Source organism: Heliangelus exortis, chromosome 6 (assembly GCF_036169615.1).
Source record: "Heliangelus exortis chromosome 6, bHelExo1.hap1, whole genome shotgun sequence".
Taxonomy (NCBI): domain Eukaryota; kingdom Metazoa; phylum Chordata; class Aves; order Apodiformes; family Trochilidae; genus Heliangelus; species Heliangelus exortis.
In genome coordinates, this window is record NC_092427.1 from 7,129,548 (window position 1) to 7,146,120 (window position 16,573).

General features: G+C 39.6%; 1 protein-coding gene across 1 annotated transcript in view; it reads left to right on the forward strand.

The window, feature by feature from the left end:
• The window catches only part of NCKAP5 (NCK associated protein 5), a 432,579-nt gene that overhangs the window by 33,066 nt on the left and 382,940 nt on the right, over positions 1-16,573 (forward strand). Inside the window, exon 2 of the mRNA XM_071746512.1 lies at positions 13,917-14,008. The gene's annotated coding sequence lies outside the window, so the exon portion shown is untranslated. The remainder of the gene's footprint in view (positions 1-13,916; positions 14,009-16,573) is intronic.

Sequence of the window (16,573 nt, forward strand, 5' to 3'; positions counted from 1 at the left end):
TGAAGCTGTGGTTGTTAATAGGTTCTGAAATGCTGTGAATCTGAGTTAAAAATCTGTAGCTCATGCAGCCTTTTATGTGGGCTTTATTTCATGGAGCTTAAATCATGTGGCACCTTCTGAGAGAGACTAAAGTTCAATAGATCATGTCCTCAAAGCTGCCCTGTCATGATGTTGCAAAGAAGGATATAAAAAATCTCTGCCATCTGGTATTTATTATTTCTGTTATGAATCCTTTAATTGCAACGTGACTATTTCAGTGGTGTCTGTGTGAACATCTGAGCTGTGCTGAAGTCTATTGATTTCAGCTTGAAAATCTCCAGTTCTGTAGTTACAGCTGACTACATTGCTATAAAAAACATCCTGCCAAACCAAATCCTGTAGTGAGAGAGCATTGAAATAGAGCTGTGGTAAAAGCTATTCCCACACTTCATACGTAGTCATGAGCCCAACATCTGCTGGATTTCAGCAAGTTCAGAATTGCATTTGGTTTAACACAGTTAAGACAAGATGATACAAGTTTTTAGGCCATGCTATGTGTTCCTAGAAAAAGGGGTATTAAAAATGACTGGTGCAATTAAAGCTTGTCAAAATAATTACAATAATGATAGGAAATATGAGAATTTGTCTTCTTACGCATAATATAAATGACAAGAACAGGTAAGAAAATCAGCAAATGCAAGAATTAGAAAAAGGAATACTCTTATATACCTGAGGATCTATCACTAAAGGATGTTTCTTTCATCTTTTTTTCTATGTCTATTCATTTAAACCTGCATTGTATTATACAGACTTCTTTGTATGGTTCAGTGTATCTCAATTAAGATTTTACTGCCCTGTCATAAAGCTTATCTCAGGCTAAAAGTTCTCTTTCATTTGTCTTTCTGTGAAGCCTGCCAAGTTCTGTATCATCTGTCACTCACTGTATTACACTCAGTGGATGAATAGAAGCTTGTTCACAACGAAGTTGTCCCAGATTTCTCTAAATTCCTTGAACAGAGGGAATGGACCTGAAAAACCAGCAAGAACACACGTCATTTAATAAGTTTTTCTAGTAGCAGCTTCATTTTGGTTTCCTTTGTACATGCCAATCGTAATCAAACTATATAGTATGTTAATGACTGAATATAGAAAAACTGGTTCACCACTTAAAAATGTAAACACTGAACGTTAGTATTGTTACTAAGACAAAAGCAATAATTAAGAAGTCAGTAATAGTTTCTTATCCCTGTTGTCATGACATCATTGCGGTGGTTACTTTTATATAATGCACACAAACCCCATCACTAAGTAGGCTGTGCAGAACCAGTGATACAGATAAGGGACACTGAAAAATGTCTCCTTGCTTACACACACATAGATAAGTACCTTGCAGAAAAACACCACCTAATAAGTCCTTCTAATGCCTTTGTTTCTGAGGTAAATAACATTCAGTAATGAGTGATAGGCTCTGAATGCACAGTAGAGGTATATTTAGTGCTGGATTGCATGAAGATATGAAGCATGAGTAACAATTTAGAGAATTCCTGGAGAATTTGCATCAATATAAAATTAGAAAAGATCAGAGGGAGTTTTTGAGAAGAGGTTCACAATGAGTGCTCACATTTTATTTTGGTTTCAGTGGCTGTGAGTGCCACATCCCCATTGCCTTACATGTAAATTCAAAACCAGGTTTAAAAAAACCCAGTACTTCAGTGAGGGAGCTCTCCTCTTTCAAAGAGGAAGGATGTGTGAAATTTTCATTTGCCTTTTTTTTTGCCCTCTGTTAATGTGGATGAAAAGAATGAAATGTTTGGGTGACTGAAAAGGATGAGATGAGCAGACTTTCTCTAATATACATAATTTTTTTTCTTGTCTCCCTGTATCCTGAAATACAGGCAGTCTTGTCTCTGTCTTTTCTTGGGGACTAATAGTGTCTTATGTCTTTTGTTTTTCATTTGAGTTTTATTTGGTTTTGCACTGTTAGGTGCACAAATACCATGGAGTGAAATTAATGCCTGTATTGTCTTAAGTAAGCTAAGCCATTTGCAATATTTCTTTTAATTAGTTTGCTATTCCTAGCACAATGTAGAACCATGGCAAAAAATTGTTATAGGGATGTTGAATGGCTATGAATGAATTGAAATGTGTTCTAAAATTACAAAATAATGGGAATGAAAAGGATTTCTGCAAAGTTCATTGCTATTCTTTTCCTTTTCAAGAGAAGACAGGACTGGATGATGTTACATGTGTGCTGCTGTATGCACACACATGGACACCTTTGCCACTTGTGTAAATTGTCAACAAGGTCCCCAGGAGCTGGGATAATTCTTGTATACTGAATGAGAAAAACCACTTTTCCTATCGCTTACATGATGAATTTTCAGATTATGACTCTTGGCAAGTATTGCAGCAGTCTGCTGAGGCTCACACAGTGATTAAAGGACACACTAAATAAGCAAATGTTTATTTCTGCAGTTGCCTTGCAAGATTGTAATCCTTGCTTGCACTGCAAGATTGCAATCCATGCTTTCAGGGGTTTGCCACACGGAGCTACAGAACACTACAGCAGTTTTCACAGAATGAGATTCACATGCCATGGTCACTTTGAACAAGTATTCTCAGCGAAAGTAACCTAGCTTAAAAAAAACAAACCCAAAAAATCAGCAGTAACATTTCACATGTACTCCTTCAAAACAAACCAAACTCATTGTGCTGTTAAATTGCATCTCCTGCTTTCACTTTTAAATTCTTCAATGTCTCCTCTCTCTGAGTTCCTGCTGGAGGAATTAGTGGGCAAAGTATCATCATTTCTGTATTATTTGTGAAAAGCTTGGTCAGGGCCATGAAACATGGGTGTCTTCTTTTTAAAACCATCAAACATTTTGCTTAGGAGTGAGAGCTGGAAATCAGCTGGAGAGAGATCCTTATTCAGTCCCCAGCCCCGCAAACCTTCAGTGAGCCACGTGAAGAGGCACACAGGGAGCCATGTGCAGATTTACAAGATATTTGGGCTGAGCTGGAGAGGTGTGACTTTGGAGGGGTCCAGATTAGCCTGAGACTCAGCCCATTAAAACTCCTCGGTGTGAGGGAGAGGTCAGCTCATGTAGATTCATCATATATCAACTCTCTGCACTCAAGGACTCCTGTTTCCTTGGCTTTTCCTAGCAGACAATCTGGGTTTAGTGCTGTCAGGGTTAATCCTGTGTAAGAGCTCCCAGGAGTTGGAGTTATTACCCAGATGGGGCTCTGTGGTTCTGCAGATGGGGATTGGGCTTGGTCTCTGCCTGCAGAGAGAGTGCTGCAGACTCTCTGGGTTTGGGTCCAGACACAGCAGTCAAGCCCAGGGACCACAGATCCCTCTGATAGTTTGATCTAGGATAGGAAAAGGTTCTTAACTGAAAAGGATGTGGATAAAATCCCCTGGGAGATCTATAATTCCATGTAATAGCACTCTACTAAATAGTGTTATGCAGAGAGCTATTGGCTATTGTTCATTCTCCTTCCCTGGAAGGAGGCTCTTAGTGATTTGAGTGGAAATTGTGTCAATGAATCTGTATCTTTCATTCAGTAGTTAGAGATCTATATATGTGAAATTATTTTAATTAATGATTAAGATAAATGGCAGATCTGTCTTGATCATTTTCCTTGGGCTTTTCTGGTTCTTGAATTACATTTTTAATAGCACTGAAGCATCTAGAAGAGGGGTGCAGTGAGTTTCCATTTATGTATTGATTGACAGGACTGACACAAATATTTAAAGCTATGTTTCTTCAGAGGCTGGTAAATTTTTTTACAGGAAAGATGATTTTGCTGAAAATGGTGGGTCTTATCTATCTGTGACTTGATCCTCATTTCTGAGCATGAAAAACGTGCTTTTTCATATTTCTGCAAATATCACAAGAATATCACTTTAAAAGCTGTAATATTTTTGTTGATTTCATATGGATTTATACTTTATTTTATAAAACTAAACAAGTTTAAAAAGAAAAACTACTGAACAAGCTTGAAAAAATTAAAGTAATTACTTATTTTGCAAGTGTAAAAAAATGTTTTCACACTTCAGAACTCTCAGTGAGGGTAAGTTTACATTTTATGATATGTAGCTCTTCTGTGAAAAATTTTGCAGAGCAGCAACACTGACTTTTCTGTCATTATCTCTATGATAGATGTGGCTCCCTTTGTCTTTACAGACTTTACTAACAAGTGTAATTCTAAAAGTAATTGCACTCATGCAATGAAAACAACAACAGAAAAAACTTCCTGAATCACATAAAGGATGATGGAAGTAGTTATCATTCAGTTTTACCTTCCCACTGAGGTTCACTGAATTTCATAAATTTGCTAAAAATTAGGACAAAATACTCTTGATATAGGAGCTTGAAGTTTGGATTTGACTATTTATATGATGTGATTCTGTAATACCTATTTCTGCATTATTTGGCTGCAGAAATTGAGGGTTTACAGTGCAGCCTTGGAGGAGCACTGTGAATACATTTTCAACATAATCTGTGTTTTTAAAACTCTGAGAAGATAAAGATGATGTATCTTAAATTGATTATAGAACATCTTTTGCAGTTATAGATGCTACAAGACCTTTGTAAATTGTGCATAAATCTTATTTCTTTTTAGCAGTCATGTTATAGGTTGTTTTATGTATATGATTTACATTCTGAGGTTGACGCCAAGAGACAAGAAGCATAAATCACAAAAATGAGGCAGCCTAGTATGCAATAACTAGCTACAAAATTCCTGATTGAAATTAGATAAAATAAAGTGTAAATATTTAGAAGATGATAGAGCAAGAGCTAATCCAGCTCAGCCTGCAGGAACTTGACAAGATGACTGTGCTGGTTCATTTGGGCACTGGAACCCCTGGGCAAGGTCTTGGCTCCTTTGATGTTAATGGCCACTTGGCTTCTCTGATGCCAACATTTCACCTTGGATCATGCTCCTTCCCAGTAAATCCAGAACATTTTAGTAGAAGGAGCAGAAAAAATGTTACAATCCAACTGACCAGTGGAAAACAGAGAGCAGAGTGTTAGGCAGGAGGGTTTACAAAAGGGTTGTCTGTGGAGCAGATTTTTCATGTTGCATGGTGCCATCAACTGTAGCAGTTTGTTGTCCAGGGAGTTCTTCTCTGGGGTAGATTACAGGAGGCATTTTTGCTGACAGGCTTGGCACCTCCATCCTGCCTGTGGTCACAGATGATATTTATTCAAGAGCTGTCTGAGGAAAAGGGCTTGGAAAGCACAAATGGTGTGTTCACTGGAAGTCCAGCAAGTGTTACAAGCCAGGAAATTTTTGTATGTGAGAGTATATACGACTGAAGAGAAGCCATCTCCCACTTTTTTTTCTGTTAAGTGTAAGGCAGATTGAAATGGTGACTTTAGGAATTATCAAATATGAAGACATGACAAAGGTAAACAAGCCCACAGGGAACAAGATTTACAGAGTCACGCAGCTGGTATGAAAGAGCACTTAATAAACCTCGTGAGCACAAAAATCTACAGAGTAGTTATGGAATCAAAGAATGTCCTGAGATTTCCATTTGTATTTTGAGAGACCATTGAGGGGGATGATCCTGGTCATAAACCTGGAAGTTGCAGATAGCTAATGCCCAAGAGGATCTAAATGGTGGATAGAGGAGGTTAGAAGTGGAAGAATGTGGATGTGAGGAGTGATAATGAAGAATCATAGAATCATAGAATTGGCTGGGTTGGAAGGGACCTCAGAGATCATCAAGTCCAACCCTTGATCCACTACCGCTGCAGTTCCCAGCCCATGGCACTGAGTGCCACATCCAGGCTCTTCTTAAATATCTCCAGGGATGGAGAATCCACCACTTACCTGGGCAGCCCATTCCAATGTCTGATCACCCTCTCAGTAAAGAAATTCTTTCTAATGTCCAACCTAAACCTCCCCCGGCACAACTTGAGACCATGCCCTCTTGTCTTGCTGAGAGTTGCCTGGGAAAAGAGACCAACCCCCCCCTGGCTCCAACCTCCTTTCAGGGAGTTGTAGAGAGTGATGAAGTCTCCCCTGAGCCTCCTCTTCTCCAGCCTCAACACCCCCAGCTCCCTCAGCCTCTCCTCATAGGATCTGTGCTCGAGTCCTTTCACCAGCCCAGTTGCCCTCCTTTGGACCTGCTCCAGGACCTCAATCTCCTTCCTGAACTGAGGGGCCCAGAACTGGACACAGGACTCAAGCTGTGGCCTCACTAGGGCTGAGTACAGGGGCAGAATCACTTCCCTGGACCTGCTGGCCACGCTGTTCCTGATCCAGGCCAGGATGCCATTGGCCTTCTTGGCCACCTGGGCACACTGCTGGCTCATGTTCAGCTTCTTGTCGGTCCAAGAGATCAAGTGGTGCAGGAAAACAGAACTAAATAGGACATAAGACAGAAAGGCTACCAGTAGTGGGTGATGGACTGTCAGTGAGGGACAGTCTGAGAAAACAAAAAGAAGGAATCAGGGAATTTCTGACAGGAACTATCAATGGAATATGCTAGAGATGATGGTGGAGTTGGAGGTGGTGTCAGATAGTACAGTAATCTATTAGATTACAAAGGAAATAAGTGGAGTTACTAGCTGCACAATAATGGAAAAATTTATTTTCCCTGAAAAGGATTAAAAAAATAAAAGTTGAGGCTGAGATACTCCTGGAATTGATGGGAATTAGATCTTAGCATTGGCTAGTTAGTAAATAACAATATGTACCAATTTTGTACCAATTTTGGCTGGCCATTGGCATCAAGCTGGACTGATTCATCACAAATGAGTTTTTTTCAGTTTTAAAGCAGAAAAAGGGAGGCACTGTGATGCTTATGGTGTTAGTGGTGTTTGTAAAACTAAGGAGTACAAGGATATCAGTCTGGAAAAAGCCTGGAATTACTTCCAACCGAAAATGCAGACACAGTCTGAAGCCTTAAATCCAGGCAGCCAAAAAGGATGAACTGGGGAACAGGGCAAGTGTCTCTCAGTGTGTAAGAACTTAAAGCTGGACATTAGGAATATGTAAAAAAGGGAGAAGGCCTGAAAGCCTGCTTGAACTGGATCTTGCACAGTGAATCTTAGTACAGAGACACCTTCAAAAGAGCTAAGGGCTACTGTGGTGTGCAGGGGCTCAAGGGTAATTTATGTGAAGTCCAATTCTGAGTGACCATTTGACACAGTTTTAAAAAAATATCCATGTATTGTAGCATACTGAATGAACTAACAAATGAAATTGTGTGGCCAGTAGCAAGGATGTTTAATCAGTGTGTAAATAAGGAGATACCTGGGTCTGGAGATTTTAACATTCAGAAGAGGAGAGGAGGGAAGCGTCTGCCCAAGCAGAGCCCTGCAGCTTTGTACTCTAAAACTGTGCAAAGTCCTGGATTTTGGAAGCACACTATCTAATGACATGGAGACAAACCTGAATTTCAAACAGGAGCAAAAGCAGTTAGAAGATTTTGTGTAGCTGTCTAGTGCCAGCACTGTTTTTATAAAGTTATCTTTCATACTCAACTTTCTGCTACATCCCTGCTGTCTCTGGATGTACTCGAGGTCCTTCAGTTCAAAGGACACAAGGATCAACAAACAAATGTAGTTGACATTATTGCTCTTTCACCATTACCTGGTCCAAGGCACTGTAAAGGCAACAATGACACCATCCTTACAGAAATGCTCATTACATTAGTAGAATTTGAATGTCTAGGAATTCAGCCTCAAAGCCCCTGTAGCGTATCCCCAATATTAGGACTGTTTCAAATCCTGTGCAAATTATGTCCTCTGCATTCCTGCCAGCTCTCTGGTCACTTCTTGCTCTTTCTAGTGTTTCAGTGCTTTCCAGGGCATAACCTATTAACAACTGTTACCATAACTGTTACAACAAGTAACTACTTGAAATACACCAGACACAAGAGTATTTTGTAAGATGCAGAGAGGTATTTTTTTTCAATTATGAGAATTCAAGTGATAGGTGTGGGAAACTTCTCCCTCTCTTTCCTTCATCTCTTTTTATTTATAACTGTTCACCATTGGATTTGTGGGCTCTGTGCCATTACATATATGTGTATTAGAGATATACTACTGCAAATATCTTGGATGAGGGAGGAAGGAGAGGAGGGAGAGGAGGGAGAGGAAGGGAGGAAGGGAGGAAGGAAGGGAGGAAGGGAGGAAGGAAGGAAGGAAGGAAGGAAGGAAGGAAGGAAGGAAGGAAGGAAGGAAGGAAGGAAGGAAGGAAGGAAGGAAGGAAGGAAGGAAGGAAGGAAGGAAGGAAGGAAGGAAGGAAGGAAGGAAGGAAGGAAGGAAGGAAGGAAGGAAGGAAGGAAGGAAGGAAGGAAGGAAGGAAGGAAGGAAGGAAGGAAGGAAGGAAGGAAGGAGGGAAGGAGGGAAGGAGGGAAGGAGGGAAGGAGGGAAGGAGGGAAGGAAGGAAGGAAGGAAGGAAGGAAGGAAGGAAGGAAGGAAGGAAGGAAGGAAGGAAGGAAGGAAGGAAGGAAGGAAGGAAGGAAGGAAGGAAGGAAGGAAGGAAGGAAGGAAGGAAGGAAGGAAGGAAGGAAGGAAGGAAGGAAGGAAGGAAGGAAGGAAGGAAGGAAGGAAGGAAGGAAGGAAGGAAGGAAGGAAGGAAGGAAGGAAGGAAGGAAGGAAGGAAGGAAGGAAGGAAGGAAGGAAGGAAGGAAGGAAGGAAGGAAGGAAGGAAGGAAGGAAGGAAGGAAGGAAGGAAGGAAGGAACAACCTTGCTGATGAGACCTGTTAGTCAGCATGAGAGCCATTTGGAAGGGAAGAAAGTGACAAACAATTACAGGTGTAGGTGCCTAACCTTGCTGGCAGACAATATCCTGGAGACATTAAAAAGATGTGAGATCACAAAACATCTGGAGAAATGTCAGCTGACAAAAGCTTGCTATTCCTGATTCATAAGGAATAAATTGTGTCTGACAAATCTGGAAATGGAGAGAAGCAGTACAAATGAGACAGTGGATTGACACTTTGAAAAGACTTGAGGAGGAATTGCAGCAATGCTATTGTATGTAGCAATTTGCAAGTACAGCTGTAAAGATGCCTTTAATAGCTATACTAAGAGAAGACAACAGGGACTTGGTCTGGAGGTTGCTTTATGCACAATCTTCAATTAGCCTCTAATTAAATTAAGACTTTAATTCATCTTTAATCCACAGCTGATCTGTGCTCAGTGGCCTCTGATCACTTCACTTGAACTACAGTATTTCTACAAGGGCAGTATAAGAAAATGTAACAATTTAAGACAGAATTGAGACAGTATGTTCTTAATTCTTTAGCTAAATGGACACCTTCATGGCAAGGGACTTTTTGTAACTACCTGACCTTCAGAACAGACTGCTTTCCACACCTCTGCTGGGATCCTAAAACATGCTCATTCTTTGTATTCCCAACAATAACAAAATCCTTTTGAGTGTGGTTGTATCCCAGAGGAAACATAACCTCTGTAACCCACAGCTTCCAGCAGGAGGGTAAAAAAATAATGTAGTTAAGGAGAGATTATTCTTCTTTTATAAGATATCAGATAATCACTTACTATTCTGCAACCTGGAAACAATTTCAAATTGGTGATGTATGTATATATGTTTGCATACATATAGGGCTGAAATTAACATTCAGGTTATTCATTAATTTGGATAAGTAACAGATACTGTACTACAGAATTAACTCTAAACACCTCTCTGCTCTTTTGTCTTCCTGGAAGGGAATAGGAGATTTTTCTGCAGTGTCCAGGAACCTACAACACAGCTCAGCATCTATTCTTTCTGCTTATCACTGCCTGTAATTTATTTAGTGCTTTGATATCCATTGAGATTTAAACTACTGTGCATGTAAATAAACAAGGGTGATCCAGTTCATCTTGTAGCTGTTTGTGAGGAATTATTATTATACTTTGTGTAAAGCCCTGACCTGTCTATGGAGAGTCCTTACGTAGGAGCTACAGCAATGATTGCTTTGCATCCCAAGAGAAAACCAGGGTCTTCTTGGAGGTTTTCATAGATGTGTCCGTAATACTGATTCCCTGATTTTATACTAGTGACTTCTTTCTTTCCCCAGCTAGATTTTGAGCAAAATTTGGTGTAAACCTCAAGTCAGTGCAGGTTATTTACATAGAAACTGGATGGGGACAAATGAGTATTTGCTTTCTGATCTCCCTGCTGACAGACATTTAGGAGCTGGAGTTGACTGCCATGAGAAACTCTTCCCTCCCATCTGTAGTCCTAAACCAAGAAAGTACTCAAGCGTGGATTTTTAGCCTTAGGAAGGTGCCTCAGTCCTGCAAATTTTCACAATTTTTAAGATTTATTTTAAGCAGCTGCCTTCTGATTACAGTTGCTTTCCTCAAGCAACTTTACAGATACTGAAGTCTGAGCTTCAGTTTCACTTCCACTCTTGGTGGAGACAGGAGTTCCAGTCTTGGCTCTGCTGGTTCTGTCTGGTGTTTGAGGGATGCCTCCCAGTGGAGGCATCTGAAAACAAAGCATGAAGCTTTTTTGTCTAGCTGTGAAAGACGAAGTCTCTTCTATAATTATGAAGTTTCTTCCGTAAACTATGGTAAACTACTAATTTTTTTTTCCCCCCTAGAGAAAAAAACATCTGCCCATTGCAGATATGGCCAGCATAGTTTTTGACACAGGAAAAATATTATAATGAGGCCATGCAGGGCTAAGAGGGCTGTGTGGTATAAAACTACTTCTATATTTTTCCTTTAAAAAAGCCAACATGCCTCACTGTTGGAGGAAGCAATTTCCCGCATGTGCCTCAGAAGGGTGGTGTTTGAGAATGAATGTACTTCCCCCAGTGATTAAGAGCCACAGTTTGCAAAGCACTTCATTATCTTTGGATAGGCAAGGATGCAAATTTAGGAGCCCTGGCAATGATTGCTTTGAAATCCTTCCAACTCTTGTACACACAGAGGAAAGAACAGCGAGTGGGTCTATTGTTCAGGTGAGAATGTAATTTGGGAAGATTTTTTTTTCAAATTATGTTATCATCTAATTCTCTTAGTGAAAACACTCACAGCAGACACAACTGATTTTCTATACTAAAGCTGTTTATCAGGTGTCAGATATGAGCATGTGAAGGCCAATCCTGCAAACAGCTACCGGGGAGCATGACACTTCCCAGTAACCCCAGTTGGACAGTGGTGCAGTATAATGTCACGTGTATACCCAAACACAAGCATTAATTGTGCTGACTTGGAAATCTGTGGCACAATACCTACCGTTTCAAAGGCCCACATTCCTCCATTTTTGTTGGATTTATTCCTGGTTAAACTTCTGCTTCTCCATTTACTCTCAACCTCATTATCTTCTCTCTTTTTATGAGGACAATGGATGTCATTTTGTGTCATCGTTACACTTTGACTCAAAAAGGCATAAATGTTTTCTCTTCTTTATACTGCAGGAAAACAACATAGCTATACAAATCCAGAGCCAAAATAATCATATGCTGATAAATAGAGACCTAAACTATATCATGGACAAATAACTCCAGTCTGGATTTTTTTCTCCAAATGGGAAATGTTCCAGCAAGTGAGGGTAGGCAAAAATTGTGTAGTGAATGATAAATGTAAACTGCTAGCAAGCTGTTCAGTAATGTGTTATAATGTTAAATATGTAAGATATTAACATAGAGCCAGTGCCATGGTTTTTAATACGGATACAGTTAGCATTGATTAGAAATTCAAATTTTTTTATAACTTTTAAACAGAACTATAGTCAAACATTTTATTTCTGGTTTTGTATTTACTTTCAGACTTTTTTTGAGTGTAATTGAAAATTCAGGATCTTGCATATGCAGGTATATTAACTGTCTAGCATAGAAACTACATGCAGAAGCTCTAACAGGTAAAGTCCTTTTACTTTAATGAAGAGGGTGAATCAGTGTAGTTCATCAGCAAGATCAGTTTCCAAATTCAGTCTTGGGCTCATTGCCATTAGAATCTATGTCCATGTCATACATTCAGCATGGTACAGTCACTGATAGGCATACTATGAACTGAATAACAATTTGGCTCTAAATACATTCAATATTTCACAATAACAGTCACCTAACATTCAAATACATCCCCAAGAAATGCTGAATCTGTGTTCAGAGAAAGACATCTGAGAAATACAAACACAGACACGAGTATCAGAACAGGAGTAGATCTTTACAAGGAAGTATTATTTGAAATGTATAATATAGTTTTTCCATAGACATAAATATATGGGAACTGCTGAACAAAATCTCCATTTCTTGACAATCAAGGGTGGAGGAATGGAAGATATTTGCTAACTGAGCAGTTTTTGCTGACTGTATACACAATCCAGTGGGTGAAATTCTGGGTTTTTTTTCACTGTCTTGGTTGTTTTTGTTTGTTTGGTTTTTTGTGGTTTTTTTTTTTTTTTTTTTTTTTTTTTTTTTTTTTTTGTATTTCTTTTTTTTAGTTTTGTGTTTTTGTTTTCTTTTGTTTTATTTTTAAATGCAGGTGTTAGATGAGATGATCTAATGGTCCCTTATGGCCTCAAGGCAAAGTGCAGCCTCCACTTCACAATATTCATGGAGTTCACTCAAACCCTTTTTACCAGGCCTTTGGGGAAGGAGGTTCCTAATGGGGAAAAATATTATAGAGCAGAAAAGTTCTTGCCAGCAGAAATATTTGCTGTTGTTAGTTGATTTTTTGGAGGGAAAAGGGGAGGTTTGCCAAGGTTTTCAATGAAGATTTTAAAGACATCTAAAGTTAAGATGCCTGTGGCAGCATTCAGACATGTCTTTGTGTTTTTTGCCCTGGAAAAAATAAATAGCTTTTTTTCAAGGCAGAGAAACAAGGGTTCATAAATTATTTCATGGTACAGGTAAAGTTAATCTTTGTGTGTCTCAGGGAAAAAATAAGGGGATATGACTAGCATCTGCCTGCTGTCACCTTTCTTGGAAGCAGTGCTTTCTAGATTTACTAAATATATCCATCTCTTGAGCAAACTGTTAGAGATCTAGAGAACCAGATCTGTACTTTATTAGCTTTGGTTCACATAAGGGCACTGTGGACTTCTCACTCTTGGAAATGATGACCATTTTTCAAAAGCAGGCCTAGAAACATGTGAAAATTAGCACAATATGATGGTGTGATTTGTAAGTCATCAAATAAGTCAACAAATACCCAGCCTGCCAGGTAGCAAGGTATTAGACTGTCTGTGATACAGGGCACACACCACTGCCAGCTGGTTCCATCTGCAAAATGATCCTAGGAAAAACTAGGATAGATGGTGGGTAGCAACACTGACAAAATCTTTTACCAGCCTTTTGCACCATTTGTCCACTCATAATTTTGAAATGAGAAAAGCTTTTTGGAAGAGACTTCTGACCCTCTCCATTTAGCAGGATGCTTTGGGCAGAAGACAGTGGAAGGAGCCACGCTGTGTCCCACAATCTGTCACTGAGCTGCATGAATAGTGCCAGCTTAGCCTTTTGTCCCTGGTCACAAGAGAGACAAGTGGCTGTGCTGCCTGTAGGTGCTGCTGGGGTGGATTGTCCCCTGAAGAGACAGATGTCATCAGCAAATGCTATACAGCAGGCAGTGGGGCTCGTGGGGCTCACAATGGCTGCAACATCCAAAGGCCATATGTAGCCATCTCATTAGTTTCTTGGGTGCATCCTGCACAGGCTGCTGGAAAGGTTTGAAAGTGCAAGTTCAAAAGGGGAAGTAATGTATCATGTTTGGATTTTCTCCTTCAGTCATGCAAAGCAAACAGGGCACGGGCTGAGTTTAGGAGCCAGAGTTTTTAGAGATTAGGGGATATCTTAATTGTGGGTCTGTTAAATGGCTTTGATTTACACTGTGTTTCACCACTGTTTCCCGTGGTCAAAGAGCCCAAAAAGATAGTGAATGGATGCAAGTCCTTCGGGTATTTTCAACCTGAGATACTTATCCATTTGGGTTTGTTTCTGCTCCAGCAGTTGTTTATCTTCTGCTAGAAATTTATGGGAGACATCTGCAGAATTCCTGGGATTTCCAGTATTGGATACAGCTGTGAAGGAAAACACATGATGTGAGTAATGTTTTAATATATTCCTTTTGGTTCTGCTTTGAATGAGTGTTATAGACACAGGCACATTCTGCTTATCATCCTGGTGGAGAGGTTTGCCTATTAGCTGCTTTGATAACTTTGGGAAATCTTTTGATCTTGGTGCACAGCAGCACTTTGCATTGTCTTTGCTCCTTGTTTTCTTCAGAGGGAAGTTCCCTTCCATTCCACTTCTTATGTTAGTCAACAATGACTTCACAACTTTTTAATAGAGCTTGTTTCTGCCTGTACTAGGCAGCCTTTTTATAGCAAACAGCAAGTCAATAATTCTTTTAGAGTAGGATTTTTTGTAGAGGCAACATCATTGTTTTCAGAAGGATATATTCAAATGTAATTGGCAGCTTTGAAGCTGTGGTAGACCATTTACATTTTAACTGTTAAACCTAACACAAACACAAGCTGAGGATCTTTAAAAATCATGCAAAGTAAAAACAAAAGCATCTTTGATGCTTTGAAAAACAAAAGCATCAGTAAATGGCTTTCTAATCTTATCATTACTATGTAATTTACAACTCTTTAGTACAGATGAAAACTGTTGTATAAAAAGTGTGATTAGGTATTAATTATTTAGTGGTAATTACAGACAATAATTAGTAGGAATAGTGTTCTGTAAGGATCCTTCTGTTTTACTTTCATTGTCCTGCTTTCTCAGATGGTTTTCCTACTGGGTGTGAAAGTTAGGCTGAGAACTTGATTTTGGATTCCAAACTTAACTGTTCCTGGAAGAGGACAGTTGAATTATTAATGACTGATGTCCAGGTCAGCTTTTTCCTGAGTTTTGTTGTCTTTGTAGTTCTGAGTTCAGAGTCACCATGGTCCTATTGTCTCAGAGAATAGCCCTGAGTTATTCTTTTCATTCTCCACAAACCATCTTTCCAGAAGAGAGCATTAATCCCTTCCACCCACTTCACAGTGCATTACATTCCCTCTGTCTCCAAACTACAACGTCTGCATAGTCTGAATTTAGGATTAGTACAGGAAAACCTGTGGTTTTAATGAAATGTGGCAGAGTTCTTTGCCTGACCTGATAATTCATCCTGTAAATGTTGCATGCATGCATCTGAAGTGTCGTTTGAGGCCACACTGGAGAGGTTTTGAAAACCCTCACAGTTCTGGGAGCTTCTGAAGTTTTTGTCTGAGTGGAATAATGCAGTGTAGTGTCCAAACGAGGCCAGGGCAGCTTTGATTCTTCCTAGTGGAGATAACTGAGGTTGGAGACATAGCCCTTGTGTGTGTATAGGTTGTGGGATATCCCAAGGCAGCACAGTAAAAGTGGCTGCAGTCTGAGTAATTTCATGACTGTTCTTCCCCCTTAAAGAAGACACTATCTATGCCTGTGAAATAAGAATAAATAATGTAAATATTTTCCAAGTGGAATTATTCATTCTTAACACAGAGAGATCTGAAGGCAAATACAAACAACGTGTGTCAGCAACATCATTATTATTAAGGAATTCAGACTTTAAACCACACCGTGATTCATAGGGCACCTGACTGACTTTTTGTGCTTTTCGGTTTCTTTTTTCCTCTTCACTAAATATGAAGACATCTCCTGGGCCATATTTCCTCTGATTAGGGATCTGACTGAATCTATACCACAGGTTTACCAGAAGGCTTGTGTTGGTGTCATAAACTGAGGGCAAGAGTGAGGATTCTGTGGGTAGCATGTCTGCTGCAAACACATATAGGTGAAGAAGAAATGGAGCAGGTGATATTGGGTGAACATAAACTGAAACAAGACTACAAAGCATCCACCTGAAATGGAACTCCATGATGAGATGTGAAGACAAGCAGTGTTTTTTACTTTTAAGCAGAGGCTGCCAGGCTTTCCTGCAGTGAATCCTGACTGCAGCCTGCAGATTTTAATGCTTTCTGGAGTGTAGCATCACCTCCTGGTGCCTTGGGTCAAGGGTTTTTGTGTACATCTGAAGCACTAGGGAGGTAGTGAATATTATGGCAAAATGGTTAGATGATCATTAAGTGAATTTTCAAGGTCCCTCTAGTTTAACCTCAGGTTTTCAGACTATACTAAGAAAAAATCTGGTGGGGAAGGTCAGGGTTTTGGTGCAGGTCTGAACTCCATTTCACTGGCAGGAAGCTGGACCAGGACTTCCTCCTGTTTGGTTGCTGTTGCTTAAGTCTCACTGACCTGCAAAGAGTACTTCTTAATTTTTATTTATATTTGTCCATAAGAATATTTTGCATGGAATCACATCAATATAGTAACATATTTTTACATTTTTTGGAATGTGACAAGAGAGGATTAAAGGTATATAATTAACTGCAAATTATCCGGTCTATGATGTTTTAAGTAACTAAATTTGTTTTGTTTTGTTTTCACCAAATGAGTCTGCAATGTTTTGTGATACCTTCCTGCCTCAGGTCTCTTAAATCACAGCTGAATCTGTTTTATGAGGCCTAAGGGAAAGTTGAAGGTTATGTTCCTTGCTTTCTTTTGTAAATATGTTACAGTCCATTTGATCTAGAATCTGACTCTTTTCACAGCTGGTTGTTAAGTTAGTTTGATGG